Raw genomic sequence first — 20,784 nt, forward strand, 5'->3', positions numbered from 1 at the left:
TTCACAAGTTTGTTGTCTAGGTTGGGGCTTTGCAAGTGTAAGGAGACACAAACAGTAAAGCTGATACCTCACAGAGCCAGAGTTCAATCTGACTTCAGGTGCTGCCTGTGTGGCGCATAAGCATTTTCCATGTGACCATGTGGTTTTCTTCAGGGTGCTCCAGTTTCCCAATTTCCAAAGCCATGGACATTAGTAGGTTAATTAGCCACTATAAATTGGCTGCAGTGTGTAAGTGAGTGGTGAAATCTGCAGCTATTTGATGGGAATATGGGGAGAATTAAAATGAATAAGAGTGAGGTAGGACTAGTGTAAATGGATATCCGACTGCCAGCACTGAAGGGCTTATTTCTGTACTGCATCTCCGTGAGAGGCTGGATAGGACGGGCTTCCTTTCTCTGGTACATAAGGGGTGACTTAATAGAGGTAGACAAAATTATGAGGGGTATAAAGTAGATAGGGTAGATGGTATTAATCTTTTACCCATAGTGGGAAAAAGTATCTAAGACAAGAGGGGACATTAAGCAGTTGTAAATCAAGGTAACTGGACTTGCTGTGTTGTCTAGAAGACATTTCACCACTCATCTGAAAGGCTTCTTCAGTTCTGATCCATGGTGGCTAGTTTTCCAGTTATTAAACTCTGTGAAATGTTTAAAGGTATAGCAATTACATAAGGGTTGTTAAGAGTCGCAGAGGTAGTAAGAGGGTCATTGCGTGAATAGAGGTGCAAATTGTTGTGGAGCTGCTGGGTTAGAGATGTTCGGATCGCTTTGTAAGTAGCTGATAGACAGTGTCATACCCAACCCCCTCTGTTTAGGGATGGGTTTTCCAGTTTGACAAAGATGGCTTTCCCTGTCCAAAATGTGCACATTGTTATCATCAATGGAGTGTCCCTTGTCCTTTAGATGTAGATATACAGTCAAATCTTGACCTGAGGTGTTAGACCTTCTATGTTGTGCCATCCATTTGTGAAGTGGTTGTTTTGTCTTACCATCTGTGCAGTTCTCATTGCTTTGGATAGCATATACAATATTGTTCTGTTTATGTCTGGGTGTAGGATCATTGGGGTGGACAAGTTTCTCTCAGAGTGTGTTTGAGGATTTGAAAAACCCAGGGATTTGGTGTTTGTTGATCAAAGAAGGGCTAACACCTGACGTTATTATGAAAGGAATAGATAAGGTAGGGACAGGAAAGTTGTTTCCACTGGTAGGTGAGACTAGAACAAGGAGACATAGCCTCAAGATTCGGGGGAGTAGATCTCGGACAGAGATGAGGAGGAACTGCTTTTCCCAGAGAGTGGTGAATCTGTGGAATACTCTGCCCAATGAAACAGTGGAGGCTACCTCTGTAAATATATTTAAGATAAGGGTGGATAGATTTTTGCATAGTAGGGGAATTAAGAGTTATGGAGAAAAGGCAGGTAGGTGGAGTTGAGTCCATGGCCAGATCAGCCATGATCTTATTGAATGGCGGAGCAGGCTCGATGGGCCTGATGGTCCACTCCTGCTCCTATTTCTTATTTCTTATGAACAGGGACTCTCAGAACTTCTAAGAAGAATCTAGGCAAGCACATGAATCACCAGCACATAAATGTCTACATACTAAATACAGGTAACTGGCACTTGTACAGCTATGTTCAACGAATGGCATGGATATGATGGCTTGAAGAGCCTATTTCTCTGTTCTACAGTGAATGCCTGTAAGAAAATAAATCTCAAGATAGTACATGGTGACATGTATGTACTTTGGTAACAAATTTATTTGAACTTGCTTTGAACCTTGAACTATTTCAGTGCAGTATGACTCAATGACTCTTTGACATTTAAAATGTGACCAATGCATTCTAGTCTGGCTGGTGTCGATCATGTACCAACATATTTCAGTTGTTTTTGTGTGAGGTCATTTGCAGTATTGATCCTGGCTCACTGTCATTTTTCATATACATAGCATTGTTAAATGGAGACCAGTAAATAGGGTTCCATATTCATCTTCCCCTGTGGAAAAGGGAAAAATATTTGGTAACTGAAGTCAGTCTTCTGGGAGGCATTGAAAACATTCAATGAAACAGTGAAGTGAGTGGGGACAAACAAACTACATGAGAGTGTCTAAGGTAGATTGGAAAGACTAAGTGGCAAAAAGGAAAGATTGCACAAGTAATGAAAGAAAATTTGGGTCTGGAGGAAATGTAATGGGAATATCAGAATCATAACCTGAAATTGTTAAACAGAGTGCTGAGTCCGATAGCCAATAGTAATGATATATATGGACAAAAAATGCCTTGCTATATCAAAAAACTCACATTAGAATGGTGTAGAAGGTAAAGACAGCAAGGTCAATGTGGGTCCAAGACAGAGAATTAAGGTGACAGATGATCGAAGGGTCAGAATATAGAAGCATATGAATCTGTTTTCCAGATGTTGGGTCTTGGAAGATCCTTAGGAGACTGTTATGTTTTAGGTACTACAGCGGTTAATTGGACCTTCAGTTAACCTGCACAGCCGCTTATTTGGGACAACTGTTAAAGAACAGAAAACAATCAAAAAATAGCCAGGATTCCCTTAATTTACTTAAAACACTAAGTTGCTTAATTGGGATAGGAGACTGGTACTGGACAGTTTCTAACTAATGTTAGTCATGTGCACTTGTCTGGATATTAGATATGACACTGTGCTTAGTTTTTAAATAGCAGTAGTTGTTTGTGCTTGTGTTCAAAAAGCAGTGATTCTTATAACTGAGAAGTTGGAGACAAATTAATAGGAAAGACAACTTGTAACTGTTTTGCTCACTGCAGTTTCAAGCATTAAGATTTAGCAATGCCAGAAACGGCTGGGAGTGAAAGTGAAATGATTTCACTACTTCAACAAGTTAGGACCTACACAAAGTTTTAAGATATCAACAATCATCTTGAATGTTACAATGAAAATGAAGATTTGGAGATGCAATCTTCAAAAGCATTGTATGAAAGTATTATCTGCACTTGGTGTCCATGCTGATTTTGCTAATTTACAGAATCAAAAGAACACGAAGGCATACACTCAATGAATTCCTCTGCTGAAAACTATTAGGAACCTTCGTCCTCTTGTTTTAGACTCTTTTGCCCTGGGAAAAAGCCTGTGAACATCCAGTTTACTTATGACCTGTATAATTTTCTATGCCTCGATAAGGTGACCCAAGGGGAAAATTCCTATTCTATTTCCTTTTTATTTATATCTCAAGCCCTCCTGTTCCAGAAAGTTCCGTATGAGTGTTTTCTATAATTTTTTCCAGTTTAATGACATCCTTCCTATGGCTTGGTGACCGAAACTGTGCACAATACTCCAGGTGTAGTCCCACCAGCGACTTGTATTTTTACAACTCATGTGCTCAATGCCCTGAGTGATGAAGGCAAGCAAGCCAAATGCCTTCTTCACTACCCTGTCTACCTGTGTCACCACTTCTATGAAACTATGTACCTGTAGCTCCAGTTCTTCCCATTCTACAACACTCACCAGAGCACTGCCATTTAAGGTTTAAATTCTGCCCTAGTTTAACTGACCAAGATCCAACACTTCACATTTGTCAGTTAAACTACATCTATCATCCTTTTGTCTATTTCCCCAGCTTACCTAGATTCTGCTGCAATTTTTGATAATCTTCATCACTGATTCACGTATTTTAAGCTACAGATATAAAGCAAGGAGGCATGGGATCTAAGGGGACATTGCTTTGTGGATCCAGAACTGGCTTGCTCACAGAAGGCAAAGAGTGGTTGTAGACGGGTCATATTCTGCATAGAGGTCGGTCACTAGTGGTGTGCCTCAGGGGTCTGTTCTGGAACCCCTCCTCTTTGTTATTTTTATAAATGACCTGGATGAGGAAGTGGGGCAATGGGTTAGTGTGGAGGGCTGTCAGAGAATACAGCGGGACATTGATAGGATGCAAAACTGGGCTGAGAAGTGACAGATGGAGTTGAACCCAGATAAGTGTGAAGTGGTTTATTTTGATAGGTCAAATATGATGGCAGAATATAGTATTAATGGCAGTGTGGAGGATCAGAGGGATCTTGGGGATCGAGTCCATAGGACACTCAAAGCTGCTGTGCAGGTTGACTCTGTGGTTAAGAAGGCATACGGTGTATTGGCCTTCATCAATCGTGGGATTGAGTTTAGGAGCCGAGAGGTAATGTTGCAGCTATATAGGACCCTGGTCAGACACCACTTCGAGTACTGTGCTCAGTTCTGGTCGCCTCACTACAGGAAGGATGTGGAAACCATAGAAAAGGTGCAGAAGAGATTTACAAGGATGTTACCTGGATTGGGGAGCATACTTTATGAGAATAGGTTGAGTGAACTCGGCCTTTTCTCCTTGGAGCGACGGAGGATGAGAGGTGACCTGATCAAGGTGTATAAGATGATGAGAGACATTGATCGTGTGGATAGTCACAGGCTTTTTTCCAGGGCTGAAACGGCTAGCATGAGAGGGCACAGTTTTAAGATGCTTGGAAGTAGGTACAGAGGTGATGTCAGGGGTAGGTTTTTTATGCAGAGCGTGTGGAACGGGCTACCGGCGACAGTGGTGGAGTCGGATACGATACGGTCTTTCAAGAGACTCCTGGCTAGGTACATGGAGCTTAGAAAAGTAGTGGGCTATGGGTAACCCTAGGTAATTTCAAAGGTAAGGACAAGTTCGGCACAGCTTTGTGGGCTGAAGGGCCTGTATTGTGCTGTAGGCTTTCTATGTTGCTATAACAATATTGCAAATGTTGATTAACCAAATGCTTAAAAGAAACAGCAGCTCAAATATGAGCTTAAAGAGGAAAAAGCATCTTTCACAGGTATTGTAATTGAAGGTCTGCATTCACTTGCATTGGAGAACCATAGAATAACATTACATTGAAAGGATGTCATTTGTTTCATAATGTCTATGTCAGCTCTTTGAAAGAGATAACCAAAGTTGCATGATCCAATCACTACAAGTATTTATTCATTCATTTTTGAAAGTTACTGTTGAATTTGCTTGCACCCTCCTATCCAAACACGGGCTTGAGTCCACAGATGTAAATTTGTGTTAGCATGATGTTCAGAATTCTTAGACACCCCATAACACCTGTCATAGGAAAGTAGCATCCATCATTAGAGATTCCAGCCAGCTAGGTCATGGTCTCTTCTTGCTGTTGCCATCAGGTAGAAGGCAGAAGAGCCTCAGGAACTCGAGCAACTTCAAGAAGAGTTACTACCCTTCAACCATCAGGCTCTTGAATAGAAGGAGCTAACTAAACTCACTTGCCCCATCATTGAAACGTCCTTAGAAGCAATGATCTCACTTTAAGGAGTCTTTATCTTATTATCTCATGGTCTTGTTATTTATTTATATTTGCATTTGCACAATTTGTTACCTTCTTCACTCTAGCTGAGTTTTCACTGATCCTGTTAAATTTGCTGAGTATGCCCAAAAGAAAATGAATCTCAGGGGTGTATATCATGATGTATATGTACATTGATAATCAATTTTACTTTGAACACCTGTGTTTATAAAGTACCTTTTACGAGTAAAACTGGGCAAGATTTCTTATCACAGATATTAGCAGGTAAATTTGACACTGATCTAACACATTGGGGTTTAGTTGTGCTCACTTTTGACAAATGATTCCAAGTCAAATTGTCAATGACCATAAGTAGAGCACTGCATCATGTACTGTGAAGCACTGAGCCCAGCAACAGGGCCCAGACTTGCTGGGATTCTCCACTGTTACACCGGGGAATTCATTCCCAGACCCTGTGCCAAATGGAAGTTCAAGCCAGTTTTCCATGACCCCATCAATTACAATGTGATTGCAGGTTTATAAGTTAGGAGGCAATGAGCAACATGAACATCCTTAAAAATATTTTGCTTTTCTTTGATTGTCATATTTTAATATTTTGAATTTTAATAGTTCATTTCAATTTCAGATCAGAATCAGTTTTAATATCACCAGCATATCAAAGCACTTCATCATTATAGATCTTAGTGCTACTGGATGATAATCATTAAGGCAAGTCACCCTACTCTTCCTGGGCACTTGTTCAGTATCTTTTCAATGATTCTGTTTCCACTCCACCTCCGCTGCTCTCTCCTCCTCATCAACTTCCTTACCTCTGACCCTTTGCCAGCAATTCGAGGCCGTTCAGGGACAACGCTGCACTATCCAACACCCAACTATATGCAACAAGACTCCAAGAAAGGATCAGCAAGAGAGACGTTCCATCCTAGCCTGTGTAATTGTAGGTGTGGCTGTCACTGCAAGCCTGCTCCAAACTAGAAACCAAATTTGAAACCCACAGCTCCCAGCAGTCGACTAATTGAAATGCACAACAGACTAGAACTAAATGCATACAGGGATTTGTACATTTTCATTGTGGCCATATGGGTTTCTTCCGGGTACTCAAGTTTCCACCCAAGTTCCAAAGTTGTACAGGTTAGTAGGTCAATTGGTCACATAGGTGTAATTGGGTGCATGGGATCATTGGGCCAGAAGAGCCTGTTACCATGCTCTATCTCTGAATATATAAATAAAAATAAAATAATTTTCAAAGAGCCATAGGGCTGGAGGATGTTGGAGAGGTTAGGAGAGATTTGAAAGTATTGATGGGAATTTTAAAGTTATGGCACTACCAGAGAGGGGTGCAGCATTGAGCATAGGGCCAATAAGTGCACATGATCTAACCAATGCAACAGATTCTTGGATGAGGTCAAATTTGCAGACTGTGGGGGAAAATGGGAGACCGGCAATGAAATCGCCTTAGGAAAAGGATACCTAGAAGTTTTGTCTCCTTCTCCCCAGCATCCACTGGCTCTGGTCCACAGGAAATCTGCACTTCTAACCCCCTGAAGCCTAATCTTGCCAACACGCACTTTGTCAAAGCAACCTGGCTAAGAATTTTTGTTTGTTTTACTAAAGGCAAATATAAGCACCTAATTTTGCCTCAGCGCCTGCAGAATTGTCTTATTCATTAGTCATTCATCCGCTGCTTTTTAAAAAGTAGGAACCTAATGCCCAAGTTGTTGAGTGCTGTTCTCATGGCTTTTCACAAAAGGTTATCAGCTAATATCGAGGCGGTGGTCAGATTGCAGTGAAAGAGGGAGCAGAGGCTGGAGTAAGTGGTGTGGAGGAAGAGGGAATGGATCACAAGTAATGAAGCCTGTAATTTTTGAATGGACAATGAATCCCTGAACATTGTCTCACTTTTTATTCCCCTCTCTTTTAGCGGGATTTGTTTAATTTGAGTTTTTAAATATATACCTATTGCAATTTACAGTTTTATTATTATGTACTGCTGCCGCAAAACAATATATTTCACAATATATGCCAGTGATCTTCATTCTGATTCTAATTCTGAGAGGGTACTGGCTGACAGGTCAGCAGGGAAGGAAAAGAAGATGGCTAGAGGAAATAGACACTTCAATGCTTCAAGTCAAGAAACTTTATCTGGAATGAAAGGAAGAAGAGAGATAGTCAGTGCAAAGAAGCGAAGGGAAAGGTGGAGCAAGGGCTATCTAGACTTGAGGATTAGAGTGAAGGTGGGGTGAAAGGCAGGGGGAGGAAGGAAGTGTAGATATATCGACAGAGGCTGGGCGGGGATAGGAGACGGCAGTGAAGGGCTGAAGATGATGGAATCTGATAGAAAAGGAAGCCAGAGCATGGAATCAGATAAGGAAGGTGAGGTGGGAAGAAGGGGACAATGAGGAGAGAATCCAATATAATGGGCAGATGGGGTGGTTGAGGAGGAGAAAGAAGCAGTTTGCTTAGGGGCTGGATGGGGTAGGTGTAGCAGGATCGGTGGGGGGGAAGGGAAGAGAAAGAAAAGGGACAAAGGGAAAGCAGGCTTTCTGAAGCTGGAAAATTCAATGTTCATGTGATGGGGTTGTAAGCTACTCTTGAGGTGCTGCTCCTCTAATTTGCGCTTAGCCTCTAACTGGCAGTGAAGGAGGCTGAGGACAGACAGGTTGGCGTGGGAATGGGAAGGGGGATTAAAATGACTGGCAACCAGGAGCTCCAGCTGGCTACAGCAGAGGGAACACAACATTTTTTTTTGTAAAGTGCTCACCTATTCTGTGTTTGGTGTCATCGAGAGTACCGAGTACAGTAAACAATGTTGGAGGTGTGCACGTGAGTCTCTGTCTCACCTGGAAGGGCTGCGGATGGTCTTGGACGGTGGTGTAGGAACAGGTGCTACACCTCCTAGTGTTGAGTGGGAAAATGCCAGGAGAGGGGTGAGCAAACCAAGAAGTCACAGAGATTGAACCCCGCAAAAAGCAGAAAGGGGTGAGGAGAGGCATATGTGGGTCACAGTGGGATCCCATTAATGGGGAAGGTCTAGTCAGGGCATCAGTTGATCTGTGGAGTATAGATTTTATCAGATAGAGATTGTAAGACTGGGGCAAGTTGGGGATTTGTCTTGGAAGGAGGTGGAAAGCCTATGGGACAACTGAGCAGTAAATAAATTGGGATCAATACAAAGTACTGTGAGCCAGAACTGGAATGGGTCCTGCTTAAAGAGGTTTGTTTTAAGCCATGCAGAGCAGACACATGGGGGTCTTAGAGAGCCTCTATATCTGGATGGCGTATAGGCTATTCTCCCAGTTCTGAAGTAAATACAAATTACGGATTTATTTACAGCAAATATGAACTACACAGTCATTGTATGGTGTTATGACACTGCTTACCTGGGCCCCTTGTGCTTGCAGCAGCCACACATTGGACCCCAGAACAATATCATAAGCTATACTAAGCAATTTTTGTCCCTGCTTTATTCCTCCCCCCCCAAAAAAAGTCAGGTGTTTTCTCGCATAAAATCTTGCTTCTATGAAATCTAATTATTGGTGAGTCATTCCAATTGCCCCGGAGGTGGCGCGGAGAGGAAGATTTCAGACTGTCGGATGAATTAGTCACCAGCAGTGGGCTGAGTAAGAACTAAACAATGTGGACAGGGGAAGGGACACAGTAGAGAATAATGCCTGTAGTACAAACTGTACAAAAAAAAAACTGATACACTGAGTATCAGGATCACAGAGTATTGCTTACATTGTTATTGTAGCAGTGTTTTATAACAGAGTTAACAATCTACAAATAAGCTAGCTAAAATCAAAATGTAAGTCAAAAACAGGTGAAAATGCGAGCAAAAGAAATGAGAACAGAAAATGCTGGGAATAATGCTGAGATGTTCCCAATATTTTCTCTCTTTATTTCAGCTTAAATCTAATTTGGCCTTTGGTCCACACTCAGAATTTGCTTCATTCTGCAATCTCTATCCATGCAATGAAAACGATAATGGCTAGAAATACTCTTTGGGTCAGGCAGCATCTGCAGAGTGAGAGGAAGAGTGAACATTATGGGTCCTTGAAACTTTCATTAGAGCGAGGAACAATTAGAAATTAAAGACATTCTAAATCGTAGAGGATGATGGGAGATTGAAAGGAACGGAGGCAGATGGAAATGTGAATAGTGGTGCTGCTGAGTGGTTCTGAAGACCTTTTAGCTGCAAGTGATCATTCTGGAGGAGGAACAGATAGGAAATGAAAATAAACACAGAGTGAAAAGAGAAATCGAAGGTGTAGCCATGGGTACCCGTGTAAGCTCAACTGTGCCTGCCTTTTTGTATGTTACGAGGAACAGCCCCTTCTCCACACCTTCTCTGGTACCACTCACCAATTCTTTCTCCGTTACATTAACTACGGCATTAGTCTGGAACATATTAGTTTATCACCTTCCCACCCAGTTCTAAATTCATGTGGACCATTTCTGACACTTTGCTCCCTTTTCTAGATCTATCTGTCTCTATCCCAAGAGACAAGCTATCCACTGACACTTACTATAAGCCTACTGACTCCCGCAGCTACGTAGACTACACCTCTTTTTCTTCAGTGATGTCACTTCATTATCTCTATTTCTATGACTTCTCTGTATTTGCTCTAAAGATAAGGCTTTCTGTTCCAGGACATTTGAAATGTACCCCCTTTTCAGGAACTGTGGCTTCCCTTCTATTGTGATTAATGGAGTCTGATATAGCATCTCCTCTGTTCTTCATACTTCTGCTCCAGTCAGAACAGGAATGGAGTTCCCTGGTTCATATCTTTCCCCCTATGAATCTCCACGCCCAGTATCCCATGCTTTGTTATTTCCACTAGCTGCAGGATGATCCCATCAGCCAAATCTTCTCCTCCCCAAAATTTTCCACCTGCAAAGGAACCACTCCCTGCATGACTGCCTGGTACACTCAACGTTCTATACCCATCCATCCCTTACCCCTGCCCTCAACAGTAGATGTAACACTTGTCCCTTCACCTCCTCCCTCACCAACACCCAGGAACTTAAGCAGCCATTCCAGATGAGGCAAAGTTTCAGATGTCTCGCTCCAACCTTGTTTACTGCATTTAATGCTCCTGGTGTTGCCTCCTTTACACCCTCAAGATCAGAAGCAGACTCTGGGACCGTTTAGCAGAACACCTACACGTGGTCTGCAGTGGCCTATCCAAGCTTCCAACTGCTGACCATTCCAACTCCTCTTCCCATTCCCACACTGACCTATCTATCCTCAGCTTTCTCTTTTACCAGGCTGAAGCCCAGTGCAAACTGGAGGAGCAACACCTTATACTCTGCCTAGCTAGTCTACCATCTTAGTCATGACCATTGAATTTTAGGTATATCCTCCACTCCAGTGAGTTGTTTCATCCCTTCTCCCCTTATCCTCCCCTCACCTATTTCTTTTTCCACCATCCAATCCTTCTCTAGTCCACCTACATGTGTCCCCTTTCTCTCATACCTTCTCCAGATCCTTTTTACCCAACTTCATAACACCTCCACTCCAGATTCCATGCTGTTCACCTACAGGTTTCCCATAATCAACCACCCCACCCCACCCCCATCCCATCTGATTCCCGTTCCGACTTCCTATTCACCTCTCCCTTTTCTCATCTTCTTTACTTATCAGTCTTGCACTAAACATTCCTTGTGTTTCTGCTGTTCTGCCTATAGAAGCTATCTCCAAGTTTCACACTTCCCATGACCTTCTTTGCTTCATTTGCCTCTCCGTATTATTTTTCCTCTCTCTCTTTGTCTGTCTCTACCTATCATTCACCTGCTCCCAACCCACACCTACTTTGCTCCCCTCACTGACACTACCTGCCTGCCACTTTACAAACATCTCCAGTCCACTAATCACCTCACAATCCTTTCTCACCCTTCCCCTTCAGACATGCCCTCTTCTTAATGCCATCATTAGGAAGGAGGTATAGAAGGCTGAAGATGCACACTCAATGATTCAGGAGTAGCCTCTTTCTCCTCTGCTGTCCATTTTCTGAATGGACATTGAACCCATGAGCACCACCTCACTACATCTGCTCTCACCCCATCCTCCCGCCACCCCACTAGGGATAGCGTTCCCCTTGTCTTCACCTACCACCCCACCAGCCTCCGGGTCCAACATATAATTCTCCGTAACTTCCACCACCTCCAACGGGATCCCACCACCAAGCACATCTTTCCCTCCCCTCTCCCTCTGCTTTCCGCAAGGATCGCTCCCTACGCGACTCCCTTGTCCATTCGATCCCCCCCATGCCTTCCCACCCATCTCCCTCCTGGCACTTATCCTTGTAAGTGGAACAAGTGCTACACATGCCCTTACACTTCCTCACCACCATTCAGGGCCCCAAACAGTCCTTCCAGGTGAGGCAACACTTCACCTGTGAATCAGCTGGGGTGATATACTGCGTCCGGTGCTCCTGATATGGCCTTCTATATATTGGCAAGACCCGATGCAGGCTGGGAGACCGTTTCGCTGAACACCTACACTCTGCCGCCAGAGAAAGCAGGATCTCCCAGTGGCCACACATTTTAATTCCACGTCCCATTCCCAGTCTGATATGTCTATCCATAGCCTCCTCTACAGTCAAGATGAAGCCAAAAGCCACACTCAGGTTGGAGGAACAATACCTTGTATTCCATCTGGGTAGCCTCCAACCTGATGGCATGAACATTGACTTTTCTAACTTCCGTCAATGCCCCACCTCCCCTTCGTACCCCATCCGTTATTTATTTATTTTCTATTATTATTAATTTTTTTCTCTTTCTCTCCTTTTTCGCCCTCTGTCTCTCTCATTATACTCCTTGCCCATCCTCTGGGCTCCCCCCTCCCCCTTTCTTTCTCTCTAGGCCTCCCGTCCTATGATCCTCTCATATCCCTTTTGCCAATCAACTTTCTAGCTCTTGGCTCCATCCCTCCCACTCCTGTCTTCTCCTATCATTTCAGATCTCCCCCTCCCCCTCCCACTTTCAAATCTCTTACTATCTCTTCCTTCAGTTAGTCCTGATGAAGGGTCTTGGCCCGAAACGTCGACTGTACCTCTTCCTAGAGAAGCTGCCTGGCCTGCTGCGTTCACCAGCAATTTTTAGGTGTGTTACTTCTTACTTCCTATTTTTTTGCAATACTTATTTAATTTAACTACTTAATACATGTACACATATACTTGCTGTAATTCACAGTATTTTTTTCTCTCTGTTATCTTGTATTGCTTTGTTTGCATCATGCATTGCTGCCATAAAGTTAATAAATTTCATGACACATGCTGGTGATGTTAAATCTGATTCTAAGGTATAAGGGTACAAGTTCAGTGGGACAGGAGCAGGCAGGGACAATGGGCTTTCCCAGACAGTCTGGTTTGTGGATCTTGGGTAGGAGGTAGAAAGGAGCAGTATGTGATAAGGGAAGCCTGAGTTCGGTGGCAGAGTATGGGAGTTTTCCAGAATTACTGAGGTGTTGGAGACAATTTTCTGATTGTCTGGAGTGGGGTCCTTTTCAAGGTGTAGGTAAGTGGAGGTGTCTGAGAGTTGCTGCTGGGCCTCAGCACAGTAGAGGTCAGCCTGCCAAATTATAACAGCACCCCATTTGTCTGTGGGCTTGATAGCAAGGTTGGAATTGGGGCAGAAAGAATATAGGGCAGTACTTTTATAAGGGGTAAACTTTGAGGAGGACTGCTGACGTTCAGCCATTGACGTCTCATCGGCAATTAGAGATGAAAATGATCCAGGGCAGGCAAAGAACCTGAGTGCAAAGTCCAAGAAGAGAGATACCTGGCATTACCTTGCAGATTAGAGAACATCTGTGGAGAGAGAAAAAATGAATTAACATTACAGGTTGATGACCTTTCAATAGAACTGGCTAATCTGGCAATGTTAATGATCTTCAAATTGCTGAATCCTTTGGAGTGTAATGTTCCTAGACTGAAGATGAGTTGCTATTATTGGGCTTTGACGGAATGGTGCAACAAGCCAAAGACAGAGAGGTCAGACTGGGGTTGAAATGGAGAATTAAACTGGCAGGCAACAGGAAGCTCGGAGTCTCACTTGTGGAGATAGTACTGCAGTTTAAAAATAAGATTGATTTCTAACTTCTAGCTCTGAAGAACTTGAGATTCTAATTCTTTCCTCAAAATTTGCCTGACCTGCTGAGTAGTTCTAGCATTTTCTGTGGGTATTTCAGAGTTCTAGCATCTGCAGTTTTTTCATCTTTTCCTTTCAGTGGCTTTTATCATACGGTCTAATTACAAGTGGAGCAATCTCTCTGGGAACAAAGAGCACTACTTTAAAAATGCCTGGTGACTAAGCAGTGATTTGTCCCTTGTAGGGAAGGATGAGATTGATTTCAATGGCAAGGCAGCCTCAGCTGCTATAAATCTGGTCTTGCATTCAGCAATATTACATTTATATGTTTGCACACAAAGGTATACTGCACATTCCGCTTGCTGCTTTGAGATCTATAGCTGCGCATTTGATCGCTTTGCTTTTGACCCCTTTTACATTCAATCATCTTTAAATACGAATCTTATGTCAGAAAATTGTATTGTGATATAGAAGGTTTTACATTAAACATTCTGCAAAAAAGGGTCTTTTGTGCAAGCCTGCACTGTTTACAATGACATTTGGAGCACAGTTTCTAATGGGATTCTCATTATACTGAAACCTATTGAAGACGAGATTGCACTTTCCAGCAACTATCTTGAATCCAAATAAACTCAGAACCAATCATCTGCATATCCTATAAACAATATAAATTAAACATTATATTCTTCTACAGTGTTTGATTATTGAATTTCATCATAATTTAAATTCTGATTCTGTCAAGATGTACATTCAGTGCCTGACTTAAGCAAGGATTTCAAGGTCAGAGAGTAGGTGCAGAAGAGATTCTCTCATATGAATCTAGAGATAAGAATCCTAGGGGATGAAGAGAAATTAAGTCTCCATTTGCTACAAAAAAAGAGCTATGATTAAATCCAAAATTAGGAGAAGATTTTCATCGGTTAACAGTATAACTAGAAACTGGAAGTGAAAAACAGTTAAACTGTTACCTTCCACAATCTGAATTTTCTAAAAACCTTTTCAGGCAATGCTATTATTTTATTGGAATGGAGATTAGAGGGCATTAGTATGAGCCCAACTCTGATAATAACAAGGAAACGATGGGGATGTTTTAATACAGAGATTTGTATGAGTGTAGAAAGTTGAATTAATGTATTACTTGAAGTGGAATTTATAACTGTTTTCCAGAGGGGAAGTGCGAAAATATGTGGAAAGCCACATTTTGAAGGGGAGTGGCACAGGGCAAGGAGTGCAATGGATTGCTCCTACTGCAAACTGACATAGGCACGATAGACCGAATAAAATTTTCTGTTACTTCACGTATACTAATGACTACATACACTAATGTCACAATTACAAAGAAAACCTTTAGGATAGAATGTGCTGTGAATGAGAGCCAGTTGATTATAATTTCACAGCAATTTTGGTGCAATGGACTTAAAATGGGGAGTAAACTCTGGCAGTGATAATAGGAAACCCGAGCCAGCCCTCGTCTCTGAACACTAACCCTCCCAATGAACTGGCATGGCGAACACATGCTCCATCAAAAATAACATTGTACTCCTCTGATATTTGTCCCTCTCAAGTTTCTAGCTTGAATGTGCAGCCGTTGACAATACTACATGTGGCTAGATATTGTGTTACTGTTTTGCGCAGGATTCAAAAGAGCAGATGAAAACTGAGTCTTATTGTGCAACCGCACCTCCTTAGAATTTGATGTCAAAGTAATTTAGCCTCTTGTTATTTATAAGTGGCTTTTGCCTTTCAGTGTTGTGCTGTGTGTTTTGATTGCTGTGCAGGTTGCACCATTCAATATTGTGTGCTAATGTCTTTGACGTTACTTGCAGCTGTGTCTAAAAGCACTTACAGAGAATATTCAAATTGTTTTGCAGATTGAAGCAGTATCATTCAGAATACGGGACTCCTTTTCACAAGTTTATCTTTTGGTACTTTTTGTTGGAAGTGCATTAGTCCCCTCCATCCCTCATCCTCTGAGTATTATATGAATTTCAGAAAGTACAGAGTCACTTGTGCTAGTGCTGACAGAGGGGAGGTGGGTGACATAATGGAAGTAAAGAGTAAATCTAGGCTCACTCAAAAGTATTTCACGGATTAAATTTTAAAAATCAAAACACTCAAAAAAAAATCAACTTTTAACTTGCAACTCAGTGCTTGTATTCAGGAATACCCCCTCTTGCCATTTTGTATGATCTTTAATTCAGCCAGATTTGTTTTGTTTTCCATTTAAAGCCAGTATCTAATTTAGTGATAACCCATGGAGACACAGGAGACTGGTAGAGGGTGTGACTCATGCTACTTTCCTTGTCTCTCTCTCTCTTTTGGTGACACCATGGTTATAGCTTTTGTTTCTGTGGAGGTGGAACCACTGATGGCTCCTGCTGCACGTTCCATTGATACCTGCAAGGAGGACAATACTCTTCTTTTGGGGATTGTCAGGCCCTGTGATTTCCTAAACGCGAATCAGTACCAGTAGTAAGCGATGCATGGTGACGCACCTGCTGCATGACAAGAACCATTTGCGATATTGGCATAGGTATTACAGCTTGTGGATGTTCTCGGAGTCCGTAAGTTTGAAGGTTTGTTATGCAGGTTGTGACAACAATCCACGTGCAATGCTGATTTGATATCAGCTGTACCAGAGGGGACTTCAGTGATGCAGGCTCCATACGTTAGGCCTGCATGGGGGAGCCAGCTCTCTGCAGGAATAAAGACTTCCCACCTATTATATTTTGAGCAATATTCAGTTCGTAGCTTGATACTGATTAATTCAAGGAGTGTTGTGTTGAAGAATTTTAGAGGCTTACATTTCTGAACTTTATGTGGACTATTTTAAGTCAATAAATAGTGGTTTTCCAGAAGGAGTGGTTTTAGCAGAAGGAAAGCCGTCAGACACAGAAAGGCTTGTCGTATGTTTAGAGTACGTTGTGAAGTTGGGAATGGATCTGCAAAGTAAGATTGGCAAAGTAAAGTTAACTTGGCATTGTCTGATGAGGCCGTATAACTATTTTTCATCACCCACCATTTCCAAGTGGAATGTTTGAGCTGGCGTGCCAATGCCCACGTACAGAAGTTTCCTTTTATCCTTTTAGAGAGCTAGACTCTGTAATGACAAAGCTATCACAGGCTTCTCCTGGCAAGCAATAGCCACGGCTTACAAAACCATTACCCAACAGTATTTGGTTCTGAAGTGCATGAGTAGAAATTGAAGCCGGTGACCAAGAGCTTGGACACAAAAGTGACTAAAAGCTTCAAACAGATGTAGAAAAGTAGAGAGGGTACCTCAGAGCTCAGGACCATTGAACGGTGAAGGATGATGCCATACCTGCTAAAAGCGGGGGAGGGGGGAAATTTGGACGTAGTCAGTGAAAGCAAAAATGCGCAGAGTTGCGGCACTGGAGGAGATGACAGAGTTAGAGAGGGACAGGCCACACGGGGATTGAGTTTAAAAATATAGCTTCACTAATCACTTGGTGAATGTGCACAGAGATAAAGCATTACTGGGGCTTGGTAAGACCCAATACCCGGGCAGCAGAGACATGGGTTGGCAGGGGTGGCTTCATGCCTATATAGTGTAAAACAAAAGTGACCAACTATTGGAATAGCTAAGTATAGAGATGACTAGATAACTTCTCGTTTGGCAGGGAAGAAGCAGGCCAGGTTGCATAAAGGTTTTTGGACTGATAGTGCAGACACATAAGCCTAACCTCATCCTGATATCACACATGGTCCCAAGGTTGCCAATAATCTGGTTCATATAAACACAGATGCCAGAGAAAGGGTGATGGTGGTGACAAGGATGAAGAACACAGAAAACTAAATGTAATGCCTGTAGTCTTCTGAAAATTAGATTTTGAAAAATTCTGTTCATTCACTCATCATAGTAATCTATTAATTTAGAGACCATGGAAGAGTTAATGTGAGTGCTGATGAGGCAATAGTAACTTCTGCATACTTTCTTTGCTTCTATTCCCCTGCAACCATTAAAGGAAGTACTTTTTAAAACAGCCCTTCTCTACTTGTTCTGCCATCTTCAATGATTTATGCATCTACGCCTGCTTCTATGCTCCTGCTACCCCTTTAAAACTCTCCCATTAAGTTGTTATTTCCCTAGTTAATATTTGTCAATCAGCTGTGACCAACAAGCTGCAATCAGCATGAGAGGACATTCACTGGTGATGTAGCACAAGGATTAAAAAAGCTCTGCTGCTTTTGGCTCGTTTCGGTGGGCTGCAATCAGCGCGGAGCCAATAAACAGATGGGAAGTGAAAGTGGAGCGGCCATTATCAGACTGGAACAGTGTTAAAGTGGTCAGGCTTTGGGTCAACAGGCTTGCATGAGAACAGGCTTGGGAAACACAGGTGGAGGTTCTAAGTAAATAAATAAGAGAGTTTCTAGTAAGTTTTTTTCCGTTTGGCACACTAGCTATGTACAAGAATGGGTCTGGAAGTAGTAGTGTGTTCTTTGTGTGAGATGTGGGAACTCTGGGAGACCTCCAGACTCCATGAGAACTACATCTACATGAAGTGCAGTGAGCTGCAATTCCTTAGAGACCATGTTAAGGAACTGGAGCATGATCTTCAGCTCATATGAGAAAATGAGGAGGTGATAGATGGGAGCTACAGGGATGTAGTCACCTCTAAGTTGCAGGAGGCAGGCACCTGGGTGACTGTCAGGAGAGTGAAAGGTAACGGGCAGCAAGTGCAGAGTCCGTCTCTGTCTGTTGCCCTCATTAATAAGTACACTGCTTTGGATTGTGCTGAGTGGGAGATAACCCACCAGGGGAAGCTGCAGTGACCAGGTCTCTGGCACTGAGTCTGACTCTGGGGCTCAGAAGGGAGAAGAGGAGTGCAGTACTGACAGGGGATTCTATAATTTGAGGGGCAGAAAGTGGATTCGGTGGACGTGAAAGTGACACCCGAACGGTAGGTTGTCTCCCAGGTGCCAAGGTCAAGGATATCTCAGACTGGGTCCACAGCATTCTAAAGGGGTGGGTGAGCAGCCAGAAGTCGAGGCACATATTGGTACCAATGTCATAGATAGGAAAAGGGAGGAGGTCCTGTAAAGAGAATATAGGGAGTTCGGCAAAAAGCTGAAAAGTAGGAACACAAGGGTATTAATCTCTGGATTGCCGCCTGTGACACGTGCCAGTGAGAGTAAGAATAGAATAATTTGGGAGATGAATGCATGGCTGAAGAATTAGTGTAGGGGACAGTGTTTCAGTTTTCTGGATCCTTGGGATCTCCGCTGGAAAAGGTATGACCTGTACAAAAAGAAAGGGTTATAACTGAACCCAAGGGGGACCAATATCCTTGTGGGCAAGTTTGCTTGAGCCGCGGGGGAGGGTTTAAACTAATTTGGCAGAGGTTTGGGAACTGGAGTTATAGGGCTGAGAATGTGGCCATTGGTATACAGCTATATGCAGTGTGTAATGAGACTGTGTGGAAGGACATGCAGATTACAGGGCAACAATACAGTCTGTGGGATGAGTTAAAGTGTAACAGAGATCCTAGATCAAAAAGGGTGATGAATGCACGACTGAAATTGTTATATTTGTATACATGCAGTATATGGAATAAGGTAGATGGGATCCTGTTGCACAATTGGAGATTGGCAGGTTTGATATTGTGGGCATCACTAGGTCATGGCTGAAAAAAGATCATATTTGGGAAATGATAATCCAAGGCTACACATTTGACAGGCAGGTAGACAGTGGGGGTGGGGTAGCTCTGTTGGTAAAATTAAAATCAAAACTTTAGAAAGAAGTGGCATAGGATCGAAAGGTGTAGAATCCTTGAGGATAGAGTTAAGAAACTGCAAGGGTTAAAAAAACACTAATGGGAGTTTTATACAAGCCCAGGATGTGGGCTACAAATTACCACAGGAGATAGAAAAGACATGTAAAAAGGGCAATGTTGTGTGGGCCATGGGGGGTTTCAATGATGGAATTTATGGCTTTCTGTCCAGGACTGTGGATGATATGCAGAAATGTGAGGGGCAGGTAATATTGAGGAAGCAGGAATTAGACAGAATAGGGAATGGGCAAGGAACTGGCAGATGGAATATAGTGCGGGGAAGAGCATGCATTTTGGGAGAAGGAATAAAGGAGTGGAATTTATTGTAATGGGGAGAAAATTCAAAAATCAGTTGTGGAAAGGGACTTGGGAAACGTCGTGCAGGAATCCCTAAAGGTTAACTGACAGGTTGAGTCAATTGAAAGGAAGTCGAATGCAATGTTAGCATTCATTTCAAGAACACTAGAATACAAAAAACAAGGATGTAAAGCTGAGGCTTTATAAGGCATTGGTCAGACCGCACTTGGAGTGTTGTGAACTGCTTTGGGCCCCTTATCAAAGAAGAGATGGATCATGGTGTGTGGAACGAAGACAGACTCCCATGTTGAGACAGAAACAAGAGTTTATTCTTCAGAGTTTGAACTGAACATCGGTGGCTTGCCAAGTGAAACCGCGAGCTGAATCTTTCTTGTAACACACACAAGGACCCCGCAATAAGCACTAATTGTGGGTCCAATTTACATCATCACAACAGGCTGAAAACCCATGCCAGTCAAAATAAATTCAACAAAATTAAACAGAAAGCAACACACACAAAATGCTGGAGGTTTGTGTGTGTTGCTCAGATTTCCAGCATCTGCAGATTTTCTCTTGTTTGGTTTTAAACAGAAAGCACAAGGGTTTAACGGCTCTAAGTAAGATGGCTCATGACAAGATGTGCTGGCGTTGAAGTTGGTCCAGAGCAGGTTTATGAGAATGATCTCAGGAATGAAAGGGTTAACATATGAGAAGCATTTGACGGCTCTGGGCCTGAACTCGCTGGTGTTTAGAAAAATGGGGGGGGCGGTGGGGGGGGGAATCTCATTGAAATCTATCGAATAATGAAAGGTCTAGAGAGATAGGATGTGGAGAGGACGTGTTCTATTATGTTGGGGAGGGGTGGTCTAGGACCGGAGGGGTTCAGTTTTAGAACTGAGGGACGTCCATTTAAAACAAAGATGGGGGAAAAGAATTAATTGCCACAGACATGTGTGCAGGCCAAGAAACTGGGTATTTTTAAGACTGTGGTTGATAGGTTCTGGATTAATCAGGGTGTCAAAGGTTACAGGGAGAAGGCAAGAGAATTGAGTTGAGAGGGATAATAAATCAGCCATGATGGGATGGCACAGCAGATGCAATTGGCCTAAAGGCCTAGTTCTGCTCCTATGTCTTATGGTCTAACACTAGTGTTGGCGCGTGGCCAAGAGGTTAAGGCATTCGTCTAGTGATCTGAAGGTCGCTAGTTCGAGCCTTGGCTGAGGCAGCGTGTTGTGTCCTTGAGCAAGGCACTTAACCTCACGTTGCTCTGCGACAATACTGGTGCCAAGCTGTATGGGTCCTAAT

General features: G+C 42.8%; 1 long non-coding RNA gene across 1 annotated transcript in view; it reads right to left on the reverse strand.

The window, feature by feature from the left end:
• Window positions 1–1,955: 1,955 nt before the first annotated feature.
• LOC134355145 (uncharacterized) overlaps window positions 1,956–20,784 on the reverse strand; it is a 99,562-nt gene continuing 80,733 nt past the window's right edge. Inside the window, exons 3-4 of the long non-coding RNA XR_010019962.1 lie at window positions 13,092–13,110; window positions 1,956–1,991 (exon numbers count right to left, since the gene is read on the reverse strand). This is a non-coding gene — a long non-coding RNA (uncharacterized LOC134355145). The remainder of the gene's footprint in view (window positions 1,992–13,091; window positions 13,111–20,784) is intronic.

The sequence above is a fragment of the Mobula hypostoma genome, chromosome 12, assembly GCF_963921235.1.
Source record: "Mobula hypostoma chromosome 12, sMobHyp1.1, whole genome shotgun sequence".
NCBI classification, from domain to species: domain Eukaryota; kingdom Metazoa; phylum Chordata; class Chondrichthyes; order Myliobatiformes; family Myliobatidae; genus Mobula; species Mobula hypostoma.